The following is an 18,334-nucleotide window of genomic DNA, read 5'->3' on the forward strand; positions in this document are numbered from 1 at the left end:
AGGATCACTAGAACCAGATAATGCTTTGCCCAGCGACTCCCGTCCAGGGTCTCGGTGGCTGGCGCCTGTCCTGGTGTGGCTCGGGGCTCCAGGCGGGAGCCAGCCCTGCCCAGGACGCAGCCCCGTCACGGGCACGCTCCCTCACGTACCCGTGCACCTCGTGTGTGCAGCTCTGGGCTGCGGAGGAAGCGGGGCTCTGCAGGACCCGTGCATTGCGTGTGCACTGCTAACAGGTGAAAGCAGCCGCGTCGCGCCCTCGGTTGCCCGGGCGCCGTGGGCAGGGCGCCGTGGGCAGGGCGCCGTGGGCAGGGCGCCGTGGGCAGGGCGCCGTGGGCAGGGCGCCGTGGGCAGGGCGCCGTGGGCAGGGCGGCGCGGCCCGCTCTGAGTGAGCGAGCGCCGCGGCCTCTCCCGTTTCACAGTGAGGCAGTCAGAACCTGTAGACACTGTTTGCTGGATGGAGGCCACAGCTGATTCAGCACAGTGTTACAGAATTGTTTAAATTGACACAAAAGATGAGGAAAAATTGTGTCTTGAATCTGTTGAGTATAAAGTGAGTACATAAACATAGTGGGGTGACATACCTGATTTTCTTCACACCTTTAAGAAATTTTGTTAGACATTTATCCTAAAAGCTCCTAAAAAAAAAAAGAAAAACTACCCAAAAAAGCAGCCAAATGTAAATCGTGGTTATCTTGGGGATGAGTGATTATTTTCATTCCAATTGTTTGTGTTTCCCTGACTTTCTATACTAAAGAAAAGAAAATGAACTTTATTTTAAAGTCCAAAGTAACCCTGTGAGGAAAGCCCTGGTAGGTGTGGTCATGCTGAGGTGTCTCTAACCCAAGAGGACCTGAAAGGTGGGGCATGGCTGGCCGGCCTTTCAGGAGGCGACGGGAACTGGTTCTTCCCTCCCCACGGCCCAGCGCCCACTGCGCTCCCAGGACCGACGCTGAGAACCTGGGGCTGGGCCTCGCGCCTCATGCAGGTTATTTTGGGGATTGGTGGGTTTTGCTGAGGTGAGTGTTTTCTGGCCAACAAAGCCAGGTTATTTTGGGCCACCATAATTGTGAGTTAACAGGTGGTTTGTGTGTGAAACGTTTAATTTACTGGCTGTGTAGTCTGTTGACTTTGGATGAGGCTAGAGACAATTCCATACAAGTTTCTCAAAATGACGGGCCCTGGTGCCGATCTTATCATTGTCACAGGCAGACACTCATGACCAAGGCGGGCTGCACTCTGGCAAGGAAGGCTCCAGGGAAAAATCGTGATGTTTCTTTTCATTGTTTTTATGCAACCACTCTACAGTATTTGAGTAACTTCCAGGTATAGTAGCCTCTTATTCAGGAGGGATGCGTTCCAAGACACCAGGGGATGCCTAGAACCCATATATACTGTTTTTGCCTATCTACACATACCTATGTTAAAATTTAATTTATAAATTAGGCACAGTAAGAGATTAGCAACAATACTGGTAATAAGAACAAGTGTAACAACATGCCAGCGTCATTGCTCTTGCACTGTGGGGCCGTTATTAAGCACAGTGAGGGTTACTCGAACACAGGTGCTGCCTTACTGCCGCAGTGGGTCTGATAACCAAGACTGCTGCTAAGTGACCGCAGGTGAGAGTGCAGACAGCTTGGATCTGCTGCGCAAAGGGAGGATTCCCGTCCCTAGCAGGATGGCATGGGATTTATCAGACCGCTCAGAAGGTGCACAGTTTAAAACTGATGAATTATTTATTTCTGGAATTGTTCAGTGTTTTTAACCTGCAGTTGGTAATGGGTAACAGAGGAAGGGAAACCTCGGGTGAGGGGCACCTGCATAATGACTCTGCCGGGTGTGTCTCAGAAGAGCACAACATACAGCCACAGTGGTCAGTCACCAAGCTTTTCTCCATGCACTGTGTGGTGTGTTACTATTTGCGATTTCTAAAATTATTTGGTAGGGAACTTATCTTGAAACAAGAACCTATTAGAGAATCTTTAGAATATTTTAAAAAAATATGTGTGTTTTATTCATTAGTCCTAAACCAGGTAACAGCTTGAATAAGTCATCTTCACAATCTGTGCTACTCATTCTGTCCCAAACTTCAGGCAATTAGTACAAGTAATTAATAAGGCAAAAATAATCAAATTGGCCACCTAAACTGACAGGGCTAAGGTTGCAGGTGGAGTCACTGATGCAGAATCTGAGACAGATCATTCTTGGAGACTCAGACTTAAACTCGTTCCTTGACGAGCGCTCACTTCCCCGTGACCGTTAGAAGCGTCTCTCCGTGGCATGGCCGGCCTTCCTGGCACTGGGACTCTGGAGCCTCTGCTGTGTCTCGCCCGTTTTCTGCGGCATCTTGGGGTCTGGACTTGCTTCCACTCCGCGGCAAGCCACCTCCTGCCACCGCCCAGGCCCCTGGAGCCCCTGCCCTGCTCGGCTCTCCTTCCCCACAGCTTTTCATCCTCTCCATGTTAGAGTAAAAAAAGAAAACCGGACTCCTCTCTCCAAGGTCTCTGCAGATTAAAGAAGACGGTCCGTGTTTTTTTCTTCTTGTTTTTGGTATATTTTACAACACATTGGTATATTTGGTATATTTTACAACACATTTGAAATGTGTTTTATTTTTATAAGTCATTTCCTCATTCTGTCTTTCTGAAACCATTTCTACTATCGTCTCTGCAAGTAATTACTTCAGCTCTGCTGTAATCTGGAGGGAAATGTCACTTCTAACTTTGAGGGCATCTTGGGGCAACTTCCCATGAAGTGAGACACGTGTGAAAAGCATTGAGATGGGAAATGGAATTTGATCATTTAAAAAAGAGGAAAATTCCCCTGCTTTTGAGAGCACAGACTGGATGGAAGCTTTAAAATTGGTCTGTTCGTTACCTCCAGCACCCGCTGTTAGAGACGACTCTGGCTTTGAAATATGGCGGGAACAGGTTTTGGTGAGATGAGGAAAGAAAACCACATGAGGATGCAGAGCTTAGGTGTGGATGATTCTGGGCTAGGAGAGAATTCTGGGCTGGGTGTAGATGATTCAGCGAGGAGAGAAAGAGCCAGCCAGCCAAGCCCCGGGGAGGTGCTGAAGGACACCTCCTGGCTGTGGTCCAGGCCAGGAGCACCAGCGTCACTGGGGCCCCACCCAGCACACCGTACCACAGACCTGCAGGTGGCTGGACAGTGTCTATTTTATCAGGCCCTTCAGGGATTCCAATGCAGGCCAAGTGTAAGAACCAGGATTCTCAGAAAACTTAGGATGTTTGTGGCCAGCTCACCAGCCAGGCCCTGTGCTAGCAGTGACATTACAGTTGCCATTACTGATGTCAACCTTGTGCCCTGCCAGCTCCTCCGCTAGGGCCGTCTTCTTTTATCTGCAGAGACCTTGGAGAGAGGAATCCAGTTTTATGGGTGGCGTTAAGAGGTGTGTGTTCACTGGGCCCTGAGGGCTTCGCACCGGGCCGGACAGCAGATGATGGGGCAGAAGGAGCCGTGTGGGCGTCGTGAGCCCAGGGCTGTGCGAGCAAGGCCGCCAGTGGGAGGGGCCTCAGCAGGGAGAGCGGGGCTCGTGCTTTCTCCGCAGGAAGATGCACACTTTCAAGAGGAAAGAGAAGGGTGTGCTCTGAAAACTCAAGCTTACCGCAGCCAGCCTTGTGTGACAGCAGCCTTGAGAGACATATGCAAGCCCCTCTCACTCTGAAACTTCTCCTCCTTGGGCACCTAAGGGGTTCTCTCTCCAGGTTCTCCGTCTGTCCCCCACAGTCCTCCTAGGGCTCTGACGGAGTCATCTGCCCCTGAAGGGAAGGAAGGTTTTGCGCCTGGACAGCCCGAGACCCCTTTTTCACAGTTGAATGGGGAAGGCTGTGGAAGGGAAACAGATGTTGTAAGTTGATAGTAAGGTCTCTTTCCTTATATTTATAGCCAAATTATGGCTTAAATGCTCTAAAACCCCTTTTGCTACCAAGCATCTTGAAATTCTGGATTTTATATAATGGACTTAATTTTAAATGCATAGCTGAGCTTGCAAGAGAGTAAATGAAATTGTGATACACAGAAAATAAGGAGGAAATCATGCAGTGGAAGCGTGGGGGGGGGCTGATATGCCTGGGGCTTCTGAGGAGAGTGGGGCTGATCTGTCTGCAGGGCCTGTGTCGGGGGTGGCAGGCCAGGCACTGGGCACACCCAAGTGGCAGGGTGCACAGAACCCTCGGAGCAGCGGCCGCCAGTGCAGGGAGGGGCCATGGAGGGAAGGTAGTCAGACAGTCACGTGTCTCCGGGCCTGTCATTCAGAGGAGAGAAAAGTTATAACAGCCTCAGTTGAACTGAAACAGTTCAGTGTGTTGATGAGTCCAGACACGCATGTGGGAAGGACACAGGCCTGAGTGCCACGACGGCAACCATGCGCTAATCAGCCGGACATGCTCAGTAGCTCTTCCAGATGGGAAAACCTAAGCTCTCAGTAAGGAAGTAAAAGGATAGAACAGGCCAAGAAAAATATTTGTGATCTATGTTAAAAGAAAAACCAAAAATTTCTTTTTTTATTGTTTTAATATTTCTTAAAAGCACCTAATAAAATGTTATATTGCACTAGAACAGTGACGACTTGTCACCACCAACCTCCACTGTTTGGAACAAGGGACGGAGGGGCAGAGACGTGAAGATGAGACACCAAGGTTGTGGGCGGACAGAGGCCTGCGCCAGGCAGGGGCTTTTAGTATTGAGGTGAGCATGGCACAGGGATAGGCACCTGGGACATCTGGCATTACAGAGTGGCATCACAGTCACTTGTCTTCTCTGAGATACAGAAAGAGATCTGTAATGTCGTCTGTCTGCATGATTACAGAGGTGAGGCTCTGATGTCTACGTTCTTAGATTTTGTCAAAGAATGCTCTTTTCTGTTATTGAACACTAAAAATGTTGATGATTTTATCAAGAACTTACATCACGTAGCGTACCTGTTTGAGGAGGTCTTCCTGACTGGGTGAGATGCCCTGGACCCAGACACCTGCTGTGCTCATGGGATAGGGACACAGACTTGCCGGGAGCACGCTGTCTGCCAAGGGCCAGGCGAGAGCTTGGCCTAACCTCTTTTCTTTCTTATAATCCATAAAGGATCCATTTTATTTGTAATTTAAATCACAGTGAGTTTCAAAGGGGATGCCAGATAGCATTTTGTGAGTATTAGTATTATTCAAACTAGAAAAATCTAGAAAAAGGGGATAATTTTTATTTTAAGTGATGGGAAATAAAAGTATATTGATGAATGTTATTTTTAAAACGCGCATTTTCCTTAAATGGTTAAGAATAAACACTAGGAGAGCTCAGATATATATGTGATGGAAAGAGGGAAGAAGGTGAGGGGGTCCATGCAAAAGTAGAAATAAAGGCACAACTTGATCCTGACCTTGGGAACCAAGGCAAAAAGAGGTCAGGGGGCACTGGGTCATTTATTCAATAAGCCTGGTTATTTTATATTAAATTTTGATCATGAATAATGGCTGAATAGTGCATTATAGGAAGCTAAGTAAAAGTAGGCCACACTTCGTTCTCTAGAGCTGCAGTCCCCAACCCAGGCACAGACCAGGAGCAGTCCCAGGCCTGTTAGGAACTGGGGGGCAGAGCTCTGCCTCCCCCGTGCCTCCCGACCCAGCCGCCATGCCCAGTCCATGGAAGAATTGTCTTCCATGAAACTTAGGAACCGGGCCCACAGCGGGAGGTCAGCGGTGGGTGAGCAAAGCTTCATCTGTGTTTACAGCTGCTCCCCATCGCTGGCATCACCTCCCGAGCTCTGCCCCACCCCACCCCAGTCCATGGAAAAGTCGTCTTCCGGGAAACCGGTCCCTGATGCCAAAAAGATTAGAGACTGCTGCGCTAGAGTTCTAATGATAAAAGAACGGAACTTGTAAGAAGCCAGCAGAGGAAATGGGCACTGTTTTTCTTAGATTGCTGTCTCACTTGGCATATGACTCATGCCTGCCTCACGCCAGGCCCACAGCATAATCAATTGGAGATTGAGTCCCTTGGCAAGCCCCTAAATGTCAGATTTTCTGAGGTGTTGATTAAATAAAATGCTTGTGCTCTAATGTACTAGGCAACCTGGAGACAGGATCTCTATTTTGATGGTGAAAACCAGCACGTCAGCTTTGTTTTTGCCAGAGGGGCTGCCAGCCAACGTCCCCCCTGGTCCTGCTCCCTCCACAGGTGAAGCCCCAGAAACGTGTAAGAAAGGACTGAAGACATTTTCTCAAGAAGTAGTTTCAAATATGCAGAAATGCCCAAACAAATGGAACCAAGATTTGTTCCACAGAACTTAGAAGAAAATCTTTTGGCTTAGAAAAGTTTCAATGCAGATATTCTCAGTAAAATTTATATAGCAGTTTTTTTAGTTAAAGAACCTTAATTTGACTCTTCCCTAACACGTGATTTTTTTGTGATGGTGAATGGAGTTGGTGGTTTTATGAGCTTGGCAGAGTATGTTTCTGCAGCACACACCCTCGGGATAGGTGAAATAATGTGTTGGCTTGGGCTTCTTTTATAATTTGCAAAATAGGAGTAATGATATCTATATTGCAGGGTACATGTGGATTAAATAAAGAGGTAGGTAAATATTATCCATTTTAACACTGCAGAATTCAAAACCCAACTACAATTTTGTGGTTTTAAATAATGTACTCTCTGGTAGTAATTAGCCAATAGTCTAATATAATATTTAAACTACCATGTTTCCCCAAAAAGAAGACAGGGTCTCATATTTATTTTCCTCAAGAAGACACCCTAGGGCTTATTTTCAGGGGATGTGTTGTTTTCCTCTCAAAGCCTCAGCTTGCAGCACGCACAGGTGGCCGGGGCCTGACAGGGGGAGCCAACCTTGTTGGTAGGGCTGCCCGCACCTCTCCGGTCACCTCTGGGACAGTAGCTGTTCACAGTGGGGCAGATGAAAAGGGTTGCTCATCTTCTTTACCAATTCGTGACGAAACACATGGGTTGTGCTGATGTGCTGTGTAGCCACGCCCATCACTAGGTCTTATTTTCAGGATAGGGCTTACATTGCACAAATGTTTAGAAATCCTGCTAGGGCTTATTTTATGGTAGGTCTTATTTTCAGGTAAGCAAGACACAGTAAGCATAAATTTATGATATCAGTGTAGGGGAACATTCCTAGTTATCTATTTGCTGAAAAAGGTACATTAAAAACAAAATTTCAAGATGGCTGAACTAAGCAGCATCAACCAAAGTCAGCATTGTTGCTACTGAGAGAGCTAGCTTCTCTATGCAAATGGAGTCCCAGCCCCAGAAAGCAAACTTCCGCCTCCATCACCATGGCACTCTGCGTAGCCCAGTCCTGGGGTACAGGCTGCACCAGGGCTGCTCTCGTTCAGCTTTCTGTTCCATGGTAAGAAAACAACGGTGCTCATATGTGCCAAGGAAATCTACTCCCTGCCATTGCTGGCACTCTTGTTTAAATGCTTGAAAAAAAGGCCAATAATACTAGACAAATTTTTTAACGCATGAACGAGAGACAACCAAATTGATCAGAAGATTTTACTCCAAAGGAAGAGTAGCATTAACTTAGGAAAGAGCACATAACCTTAAAATAAATGTTTTTAGTCATTCCTTCAGAAAATTTTAATAGATTATCACATATATAAAATAAGAGTAGACTATTATTGAAAAATAAACATATGAAAATGTTCTTAGAAATTAAATACATATCCTTAGAAACATACACACTTAGACATGTAGAATTTTTGATATATACAAATGAGGAAGAAAATCTTACTAGCGTCTAGAGATAGATTACATATAGTTGGAAACAAATAATGCTAATATACAAGTTCTCATCTATGGGGCAACATGCTAGAAAACAGAGGAGCAAAGAATACGGTCTTGAGGAAGAAGGATTTTCATCTGAATATTGCTTTGATTCATCCGTACTAATAAAGGATGAAGGATGAAGATTATATGGAACAAACCTTCAGACACAGAGGAGCTTCAGAATATACCATCTTAAATTAGATTATACTCAAGAGTATAATCCAAATAGTGGAAAATAAGTCTAGGGAAGGGAAAGACATATGATGAGTAGCTTTTGAATTTAATATAGTTTTAAAATAAAGGTTCCTATAATAGAAACACCATAATGTAAAATATATGTGAAGAATCAGGGAAATTTAGAAATTTATTAGACAAAACTCTTCAGTTCCAAGAAACAGAAAGATGACTTGATCCAGTTAGGCAAAAATGGGTTTTCGTGGATTTTTTTAAGTTCACGTAACTAACAGTTCCGAGGGATGCATCTTTATCGTGGGCACCGTTGGGCCCCGGAGTGGAAACCTTACCTGTAGCTGTGCTCCTCTCCAGCCGGCAGGTAACCGCTTCCATGTGCTGCTGTTTATCCAAAACTGCCCGATCCATTTATTCCACCTGTTAAAACCATCTTCTCCAGCAGTTCTGGTGAAAGGTCTTAAGAAGGGCTTTTGTTGGTCCAGCTCAAGACACGTGCTTATCTTCGTGTCCATGGGCTCCAGTTGGCCAGATTTTGTTTCACCCGTTTAGGTCTGTCCCTGTGGCCAGGCATAGTTAGAAGCAGATAGACTCACCCAGATAATAAGAAATAGGCATTACCTACAAAAGGGCAGAATTCATTTAACGCAAACTTGAAGAAAAAGTACTGGCCAGGCAAAGGTGCTGGCCACTATTTCCTATATGTTTTTAAAAGACCAGCAATTGAAACACAGGTCTGTGTTACAATGGAATAAATTGGGATTTTTCTCTGTCCAGAGACTCTGATAGACAAATGGATTTTAGGACTAGAGTTATGATTTAGGCTGCAAAGAAATAGGGGTTGATTGATACCAAGAATATATTACTTGACTCTTAAGAGAATGCAGGTCTATTTTTATATCCATAAATGCTTTTCAAGTCTCCTTTTCTTGTCTTGTTGAAAAGTTGTATGTATATATGTGTCTAGTAGTGCTCTAGAGTCAGCTGGCAGTACTGTTACCTTCATCATACAATGTCTTCGAGGAGCCCAGGTCTATGGAGGTTTTCGGCAAGCACATTAATATAAATGGTTAAACAATGTCCATCAAACTAAAGAGGCTGTGATTTTGAAAAGGAATGAACTTTGAGGAAACTATGCCTAAGGAACCAAGTAGAGAAAAAGAGGGAAGCAAAGTTTGGGCCGCTAGTTGGGGCAGAATCCATGTAATGCTGGTGGCAGAGGATCTCTCAGAGCTAACCCTGACCCCTGCCTCCTGAACGTCACATTGTGTGTGCACACACAGAGACACACCCACAGACACAACAGGGGCCACTAGGGATTCCAGCCACTAGCAGGATTTGGTGTTTCCTGTGCAGCCTAGTGTTTCTGCTCTGTGGCCCATTTTCTATCCAGATGTTCTCCCCTATCTGCCAGAGTCATGCTTGTTTTAAAACTCAGTTCAATGGGGACCTTCCTGTCTCCTCTGATTAGAATGAGTGACCCTACTTCTGTATTCCTGTGGCATTCTCCATGTACCCCACCGCCTCAACTCTTAAGCTGACTGACACAAATTGTGTACACCAGCGGGTTTGAACTGGAGCATGCATTCCCCAGGGAGAACGCCAGGACTTTGCAGGCGAGCCCGTTTCCAGATGTCCTGCCTGCGCGAGTGTTCCCGCCTGGACTGGAGTGCCGGGGAGCTCTCAGGCGCACCGGCATCATTCCACGTCTCCTTCCCTGGCGCCGGTTTTACAGATGCCCCTCTCCTCACCCACAAAAGGTAGAAATGCCCCTTGCCTGTCAGGCACCTTTCTGGGGTGCAGTTTCCTGAGGCGGACAACCCTTATTTTCAGTACCAAACAAAAGAACAAATGGAAATGTCTGTATAAGGTTGTGCCGACTTGGTGGCAAATCATTTTGAACATCGGCTGGTTTTCCAATTTTTCTTTCCAACCAAATGACAAAGGGCCTAATTGAGTTGTCGGATTATAGATCATGAAGTATAACTTTTGTGACAGATCAATTAAGTGATTTTTTTGACATAAATCAGAGGAAAAGTTTTAAAAACCAAATGGAATAATGTAACTATAACTAAATTCCCTTAATTTGCCTCTTTTTACTTATGAGAACAAAATTTTCTAGTGCTTCATCTATTAGAATGAAAAATATGAATTGAGTTTATGCCAAAACCTGTCTCATTCTAGCAATAAGTAATCCAGTCATTTTTAAGGAATTATTATAATAATTGAAAAAGCCTCAATTATCTCATTATGAAATGTGTTTCCAATGACATTTTAACTTTTTGTTTAACAAATGTCACAGTTTCTAGAATATTTATGAAGTTTTTGTTGGCTATTGCCTATTAATTATCACAATGATAAGAGTATAAAGAAGAATTTAACACTACTGCCTAATGGCCAGAGGAAATAAAAATTAAAGTTTAATTTATATACATATTTTACAAAGAGCCTTGATCAATAAAAAAATCTCTCTAACATAAAGTACGTTCATTGAGGATGGAATCTGTTGAGTAGTAGAATGGAATAGATTCAAGGAAGAAGAGACATGCTCTAGAATGCTGCCTATTAAAGGGAGAATTCGCTCATTCTTACAAGGAGAGTGTGGGACATGAAAATACTATTATAGCCATATTCCTTTGATTATATTTCTAAAATAATGAAATATTTATTTTTAAAATATTAATATTATAAGATAGTAAAACAACTAAAATTTAAATCTGTTGCAACCAGCTGACTTGTGATGAAAATTTTCTGATGTCAATTAAAAGGGAAGGAGGTGCATGATTGTTCAAAGTTATTTGGGAGTATATATAAAAAATTTAACAAAATGCATCATGTCAGTTTGTATCACTAATTCAAGAGCACTTCACCTTATTTTTCGTGTTGTTCCAAGGGCCTGGAACATAGAGAACTAAATCAATGTAGGTTCAAAATGAAGGATGAACATTGCTTGTTGGCTGAGAGTGGTGTTTGGAAACCGCAGGATCAGTGTGTGGTGGGGAGATATTTTGTCCTTTGAAACATTTTCTCTAGGCCATATACACTTGGTGAAACCGACCCTTGAGAAATCTCCTTTCTTAACCACAGAAAAGCAATATCGTAGGGTACAAGATCTTTAATTTATATTTAATAAAACAAAAATAAAAATGAATCCATTACAAAAGTACTTGGAAAATATTTATTTTTAGTGATGAAATTTTCTTTGCTGACTTTGTAAGAGTAAAATTCAAACAAACATACCAAACTGAGAATGGTTGGTTCAACTTGAGGAACTAGTAGCCCTAAGTTAGCATTTTCTCCTTTATACTTGGGCTGGAGAATTTTCCAAAGCTCTCATTTAGATGTACGTAATGGCATTTGAACCACGGGATTATATAATTTAGGTGGAGGTCAATGGAAGGGTTAATATTCTGTGCTTAGGCTCTGTGGCTGTTCATTTGGAAGAAAGTTTAATCATGAATTTATACTAGGCTCCTGCTGAAGACAAAAGTGTGTTTTTCCACATTTGCAAAAATTCTACAATAATTTTTAGTTGAAAATATTGTTCATGCCTTAAAAGAATAGCAAAGTTGCCAGTGCATTAATTAACTCAAAAATAATGACTTACATTCTTAGGGAAGACAAAATAGCAGGAAGGATAAAGACAATGTATTCTTTTTAAGATTTCTAATTAGTCACCAGGCAGCTGTCAAACAGAGTGTTTATATCATACATTTTTATTTGGAATTTCAAAGGCTGATACTATACTAGGTCTAGGAGGGATTTTATTTTGTTTTTTGTTTTTATTTTTTTTCATTTCAGGGAATTATGGGGACGCAAACATTTTGGTTACATGTTATAACTTTGCCACGTCACAACTGTGATTTGAGACGTGCCCTTCCCCCCACAACGCTCACCACATCCATTAGTTGTGACTTTACCCACCTCCAGACCCCCACCCCCAAAGAATATTACTACACGAAGGTGCTCACACAGTAGTAATATTCTTTGGGGGTGGGGGGATCAGTCAGTGCCAGTTTGATGGTGAGTGCATGTGGAGCCTATTCTTCCATTCTTCTGATACCTCACTTCAAAGGATAGGCTCGAACTCTATCCAAGAAAATATAAGAGATGCTAGATCACCATCGTTTTTTAATAATTGAGTACTATTCTATTGTACACATATACCATATTTTATCAATCCACTCATGGATTGACAGGCACTTGGGTTGTTTCCACATCCTTGCCATGGTGAATTGTGCTACCATAAACATTCGAGTGCAGATGCTTTTATTATAGAATGACTTTTTTTTCTTTGGGTAGGTGCCTCATAGTGGTATTGCTGGATCAAATGGCAGTTCTACTTGTAGCTCTTTGAGGTATCTCCAAATTCTTTTCCACAGAGGTCGCACTAGTTTGCAATCCCACCAGCAGTGTAAGAGTGTTCCTGTCTCTCCACATCCTCGCCAGCATTTGCTGCTTTGGGATTGCTTGATACAGGCCATTCTCACTGGGGTTAGGTGGTATCTCATGGTGGTTTTGATTTTCATTTCCCTAATGATTAGAGACGCTGAGCATTTTTTATATGTTTACTGGCCATTATTCTTTTTTTGAAAAGTTTCTGTTTATGTCCTTTGCCCATTTATTGATGGGGTTGTTTGATTTTTTTCTGTTGATTTTTTTGAGTTCTGTATAGATTCTTGTTCTCAACCTTTTATTAGATTTGTAGAAAGCAAATATTTTCTCCCATTCTGTAGGCTGTCTATTCACTCTAATGATAGTTTCCTTGGCTGTGCAAAAGCTTTTTAATTTGATCAGGTCCCATTTATTTATTTTTGTAGCTGCTGTGATTGCTTTGGGGGTCTTCTTCATTAATTCTTTGCCTAGGCCAGTGTCTGAAAGAGTCTCCCCTACATTTTCTTCTAGGATTCTTAAGAAGGGATTTTGGAGTTACTGAACCAACTCTCTCACTTTGCAGAAAGGGGAGAGGACTAATCCAAGTTCAGAAGGAGCTGGGGCCCGGCAGTGGGCCTGGGGCCTCATTCAGTCCTCCCGCTGCTGCGGCTGCCCCTGGGTGTCAGGCTGGTCCGTGGAGCCACCGTGGGGCTGTGGGGGGTGGAAAAGGACTTGGGCCCCCACTGTTGTCGCAGCAAAGCAGCTCCAAGTTTTTCTTTCATGTTCTGGGTTTCTATTTAGAATTGATGAAGAAAAAACATCTCCTGCACCATTATTTCATTCAGAAATTGTCAAAACATGTTACAGGTCATGGGGTTAGTCACCGGGACCACCAAAAGAAGAACAGAGGGTCGGGCAAGCTGTCAAAGACAGTGCAGGCTGGAAGGAGGAGCAGATATTCCTAAGGGGCTCCAACCTGGGTTAGCCTCAGATTTCTGGCAATTTCTGGTAACTCCTTGCTACAGTCCACTGTCTGTCTGAGCACCTCTGATTCCAGACAAAAGATGCTCAGACAGACAGAGTAGACTGCAGCAAGGAGTTACCAGAAATTGCCAGAAATCTGAGGCTAACCCAGGTTGGGGCCCCTTAGGAATATCTGCTCCTCCTTCCAGTCTGCACTGTCTTTGACAGCTCGCCCGACCCTCTCCAGGAAGCTGCTGGCCAGCCCTGCACTGGCTCTGCACAGCCTGCGCCCCTGGGCTGTCTCTGGCTGGCTGCACACCCCCGACCCTGTATTCTGAGCTCAGTGCAGGTTTCACTTGCAAAAGGTCTGCCTGTCTTCCCTGTTCGCATCCCACCCCTGTTGTGGGATGGCCTTGCACCCGTGTTCCCTCTCTGCTGGGGCATTTCTGCAATTGCCCTTTCCATTCCTGGGTGACTCCCCTGCCTCAACCCCTTACCTATCTGCTCAGCTCCTGGCGCAGGCACAGCTGGGGTCACGGGCCGCGCCCAGGCCACACAGGCCCTGGGAGGGCTATCCACGAGAACCGGAGGGCTTGGCTGGGCAGGAGGGGAGCTCTGGTAACAGCACTTGACGTTAGGCACTTTTTAGATGGTGTACTTATTGTATGTGCTGAACATATGACTTCTTGCACCATGTTGATTTAAGGTTTTGCAGTTGGCTTAATTTAGACCACTAGCTCTCAACCTTTTTTTGCCTCAAAACTTCTGAGGGATATTTTAAAAGCCCTGATAAGCATCCCTGATCTTACAACTGGACCGAAAAGGCTCAGAGGCGGAGTTGGAGCCCTCGCACCGTTGCTGCACTCCATGGCTCCAGGGGACGTGTGTGCCAGGCCAGCCTCCTGGCCCAGTGGTCCCAAAGCCGTTACAGGGCGGATGACAGGCTGGCTGGGGGCTTAAAGCTGCCTCGCGCTCAAGTGACACCTACTGGAGTGGTAAGCACGAGAACCAGGCTGGACCAAGCGTGTATTTGGTACATGTGCCAACACCTGTCTCGGATCACCTGCCCCATTCTACCTCTCGAAGTGCACCTAGAGTTGGCGGTACCATAAGCCACCGTCATTCTTTGTGTACGTGTCTGTCCCCTCAAAAACTGCAAGTCGCCGTAGGGCCCAGACACTTGGATCGGAAGTCTGTGTCCCCAGGCCCAGTCTTGGGGCCCTTTCCACCAGGGCACACACCCGCTGTGGGCGGCCTCGGCACCCCACCTGCCAGGGCACAGCCAACAGAGCACTGTGCCGGGATTTGGGTCCAGGTCTCTGCGACCTGAACGCTTGTGTCTTTTACGCTGCATCGTGCTGTTTGCATACAACACAGACACAAAAAGATGTTGGTTTCATTGTTCAGTGGTGGTGCCACAGGGAAGGCGAGAGGGGAAGGGCGGGAACGGGCGCCCCGTGGCCGCAGCGGTGGCAGCCGTGCCGAGCAGCTGTCCAGGTGGGCCTGGCTGGGGCCAACGTCACAGCTGCTGCGCAGGCTGCAGGCAGAGAACGGCGGCGGCCGTCTGGGTGCCACAGCTTTTCAGCAGAACCTTGGCAGACGCAGTTTGGGGCTGCATGGGCAGTGTTTCTTCTCCGTATTTGTACTTTAATTAAGAGTCTTACAGCAAAAGCCAGGGAGAAAACTAGAAGAGGTGACTGTCGGCGAGATTCACTGCATTCAGCATGTCACCTGTGCATCTGTGCTTCTCCAAACAATTCTCGTTTTCCTTCTGTTCTTTACTGTGGGCTCTCTTGTGAAATGTGTATTCTTTAAAACTTTTGTTCTTTTGTTTATTTTGTTGTTCAAGATCTCAACTAAACCAAAACCAAAGAAAGAAGGGATTTTCTTTTGGTTTTGTTAATTATATGTTGTTAGTCTGCTGTCCAGTGAGAATTTGGGTGATGTTGAGTACAGTGGTGATGTCACTTCACAGTCAGTGCGTGATCATGTGGAGTGTGCACTCAGAGTCCACGGGCCTTTATTTACTTCAGGAGGCCAATGACTACTCAGCGGAGGAGTGATTTTAAAGCAAAATACACAGGAACTACAACAAAACACAGTCCTTGCTTTCTAGACTGTCATAAACAGTGTTTAGATCATATGTCTTCAAGTGTCTTGAAGTTTAAAATCTATTTCTACATTAAAAAACAACAACTCTGGTGTACATCTGGGCTAGAGTTGTGTATTTTTGTCCTTCAAACTCCAGCTCTATGCATAGAGCTTTCTGTGATTTTAGAACCTGGAAGCTCAGTAAGAAAAAAATATGACTTCAACTACTTATACTCAGCGTGCCTCCGGTAGCGAGGGTGACGTGCAGGGTGGCTGCAGGCTTCCCCGACACGGACGTGACGCTGGCGCACTTGCTCTGATGGGGAATCCAGCTCCCCGCACCTCGCTGACCTGCCGCAGAGAGCCACACTCAGTGCTCAGGAGCCCGATGACCCCAGCCGGGGTGCCCGTCTCGGGTGGGAGTTAAGGGGGGTTCAGAAGCTGAAGAGGAGGGTTTGTTTTCAAATGGAACCAAAATTTTTGTCAGAGTTTTCCAAACCAGGATTATTTATTTCTAAGTTTGTTTATTTGTCTAAAAACTCTGTTCTTAATGTTTTTTAAAAGATCTCATTTTAAAGCAAGTTCCATTAAACCAAAAGTCAGACTAAAATAATTGCATTTATCATTAGTCTGAATTTTTAAATGTGTTTGCCCATAGTCATGGATAGAGAGGATACGACTTTTTATTTTTTTTAAATAACCTTTATTTTTTTAAAGTTAATATATGCAACATAGGAAACTGAAAAACACAAGAAGCAAAGAACAAAGTCATCCACAGTCACAAGCAGTTCACAGTTGGACGTGTCCTTCTAGATCCTGACACGTACACAACACCCAATGTTATGTATAGGATTGGGATAGTACAGTATGCATCATGCTTTTTCACACATCATGAATGTTTACCAATCCAAAATCCCAAAGTTATGTGAGTATTTTGATAACCAAGAATACACTACACCAACTCAATCTGTTAGGAAAAAATGTAATCCTGCCTTTCTTGGGACGAAAATTTCATAGAAGACAAAAATGGCAACAGGCCTCTAGATAAAAGTACTGGCAGAGTTCCGATTAAAATACTGCATTCCCTTAATGCTCAATTTAAAATCAAACATAAAGCAACAGAGAACACTAAGTGTAATGTTTCTAAGAGAATTCATTATCAGATCTATACCATTAAAGTATTAGCAAGAAGGTATGTTTCTATTGAATTACTGAATATATTCTTATAGTATAGCCGAAAGGGATGCACATACATCAATGGCCATCATCGAAATGTAAATATGAACACATCTGCATACTTCTCTCCTTTCATACTTCCTTCTGCCCCTCTGTTGCCAACCTAATGAACAAGTCCTGATATAGGTGGTTTAACAATTCCATGTCCAAGATGCATCTCTTCTATCAATTATCACCAAGATAATCACAAAATGCTATTCACTAGTTCTTTTTATCATACATTGTCACCTCAAGACATCTCCAAAACTTAGATGTTGCAAAATAATGAACTTTGTCCACAATAAACAGATACTTTACTAAAAATGCACATATAGACCAACGGTTATAATCTAAAGCCATCTTCTAGATACGGAGATACTAGCAAAGAGCCCGTCCCTTCACCCTTCTTCTTCCCCCACTCCAGCGACTAAGTACAGGACTATGTCTAGCTCCAAGAGGTGGATTAACAAAGGTCACTCCCAGAAGATAGTCCTTCCTAAAAACTAACAAAAGGACATATATAAAGGGATTATTTAACTACCTCTATTTTTAACATACTTTGAGCATTAGGATTTGTTTATCCTTTAATGCACAGCAATATTAACTAAAATGGACATATAGAAATAATCTAGCTCACTGGCACAGAACCCTTCTCTGCATACTTTCTCCTATCCTCCTCCACCGCCCAGTGACAGCATACTCTCTAAGACACCAAGTTTAACAATTCCATTCCCCAAATGCAACCACTCCTATGAAATAACAAAAAACACCCAAGGGGTGTTACTTTAGCCCTCTACTTTTAACATATGTCGTGCACTTTTAAACATCTAGAAAGACTAGATGTTTCAAATAGGACTTAAGTTTTTTCCCACCATACACAGTAGCATTGAATGCACACGAATAACAAAAGCTACAATCTCAAAATGTCCTCTAAGTAGGAACATTCTAGCCTAGAACTCTTCCCCTTCCTACCTTTTACCAACCCAGTGGACAGGTCTAAGCATCTGTAATGCTTAGAGGGGATTTTAACAATTTCGCTTCAGTAAGTATTTTTAAGAAAAATCTTTTATATGAATTTTAACTCAAAGTCTACTCAATGTATTAGTTTACTAAACTCTACTTTTGTCATACACTGGCAACCTCTTTATCTAGAAAGACTAGATGTTGTAAATTAGGACTCATTAGTCCTTTATATGTACTATATACACAGCAAAGTTAAATAAAATGCCCAGATATAAGGGACAATAGTCAGTCTCACCTCACCATAACCACATTGGTATAAAGCCCTTTGCACTTTCTTTTCTTTCCTCGCTGAACAGCACAGATATCCTATACTGCTCAGACAAGTGTTTGATCAATTTCCAAAAGACAGTATTTCATGAAGTTTAACAAAAGGTTATCTACAAAATGTGTTATTTACTACCTCTACTTTTAACATACTTTGTGCACTTCTAAACATCTAGAAAGACTAGATGTTTCAATTAAGGACTTAAGTTGTCCTCTATATACACAGTAGTGTTGAATACACACATGTAACAATGGTTATAGCTGAAAAGGCCAATGAATCAAACACCAGTGATTGAGGGAAAATTTCGCTCTTAATCTCAGGTACACATATGGCTCCTTCTGAGTTAAAAGGTCTCGGAGGAAGCAGTTGTGTTCGGATGAGGGCCTTCCTTTATTTTAAGCACCCCGAATC

At 43.8% G+C, this 18,334-nt stretch overlaps 1 protein-coding gene across 3 annotated transcripts in view; it reads left to right on the forward strand.

The window, feature by feature from the left end:
• COBL (cordon-bleu WH2 repeat protein) overlaps positions 1-18,334 on the forward strand; it is a 282,212-nt gene that overhangs the window by 229,810 nt on the left and 34,068 nt on the right. The window lies entirely within an intron of this gene.

Source organism: Microcebus murinus, chromosome 9 (genome assembly GCF_040939455.1).
Source record: "Microcebus murinus isolate Inina chromosome 9, M.murinus_Inina_mat1.0, whole genome shotgun sequence".
Classification (NCBI taxonomy): domain Eukaryota; kingdom Metazoa; phylum Chordata; class Mammalia; order Primates; family Cheirogaleidae; genus Microcebus; species Microcebus murinus.